We start from the raw sequence: 1,431 nt of genomic DNA, 5'->3' as shown, positions 1-1,431 counted from the left end.
TTCCGCATCGCCCTCGGTCCCGGCCCTCCCGCGAGTCGGATCGCCCTCCGGCCTGCGGCCGTCGGGCGATCCGACCCGCGGTCGGGCCGATACCTCGGGCGATACGGAATACCCCGTGTTGTATTCTATATATACGGACATGATATTTTTTTGGTGGCAGATAGCTTTTTGTGTCAGGAACAAGTAGTGTGGGTTTGGTTTATCTCGCAGCTTGTTATCATTGTATCAGCACACACGGAAACAGTACACATCATGGGATACCAACCAGGACATGAAAATCTCTGCACGCTGATAGCCATCGACCTACATGTAGCGCATAGAAAGATATCCCGTATCGACATGTATCTGCACACGCTGAAGCGGTATCATCTCTACGGTCTACAGACTAGTCAATACCGGCGTGCCTCGGCTCACAATTACATAATCATCCATTGACTGAAGAAGGTGAATGATGAAACACTCTCTGTGGACTCTGTGCTTTACTGTTATGTATCAGATTTAGTCCACATTTCAGGACTTCGCTGGATCGATGCTATCTTACTTGCTTACTTACTTACTGCCCTCAGTGCCAGTCCCGGTGTTACAGCGAAGCAACCCCCGCCGGGCATTACATATCAAACTTGTATATCTGCAACATGCTAAAACTAGAGTTTTCTAGGAAATACCTGATTTTTGAAGGGAGCGAAATCCCTGAAGAGTGGTGAGTTGAGGCGACCAAATTTCGCCATATAAAACACAGATACGAAAGATAAATAAGAGAACGTGGAGGACATTGACAGCCCGCCTCGGTGCCAAGTACTAAAATGCGGCGAAGAAGGTGATGATGATGCTGTGACGATGATGATGATGATGAAGCTCTTCAATTCCTTCCGTTCTGGGCTGCTCTGTAGATACTGTCTCGTGTGTGGTTGCAACTTCTAAAGTAAAATACAGCTTGACAAACGAGCTTGCAGACATACAAATAGTCTAGCTAGTGAGTACATTCGGACTTGAAAGATCTGTGTTCATTAGATGTTATACAGAATCTAAATAATTATCATCACCTCCTTTTCGCTCCTTTTCGTTCCTTATTCTGTCTATTTCGCACTTTATGTACACCCTATAACACGGTGGCGGTAACGCCATTTGTCAGTTCTCAACAGCACTAGAAAGATATACAGAAGTGAAGTGTTACAAGCGAGATAGATCTGCCTAAACTGCGTGCCCGTGAGGCAAGCTGATGCGTTATGCAGATGCTCGGTTACACCAATTGACTACCACAGATGTAAACCTTAGATGTGCCTGTCCATGGTGCTGATCTCGCCATCTCTTCAGTCCGACACTTTTCACGACTATCTCTGACGCGTGATCGGCGTCTCCAACAAGCCGCTTTTAAGTTTCCAAACTACTGATAGATAGGACAGGAGATAAAGTCTGTTGTATAACAGTAAT

This window comes from Branchiostoma belcheri, unplaced genomic scaffold, assembly GCF_001625305.1.
Source record: "Branchiostoma belcheri isolate BF01 breed outbred unplaced genomic scaffold, Haploidv18h27 scaffold19, whole genome shotgun sequence".
Lineage (NCBI taxonomy): Eukaryota > Metazoa > Chordata > Leptocardii > Amphioxiformes > Branchiostomatidae > Branchiostoma > Branchiostoma belcheri.
The sequence above is the reverse complement of the archived record's forward strand: the minus strand, read 5'-3'. Positions refer to the sequence as shown.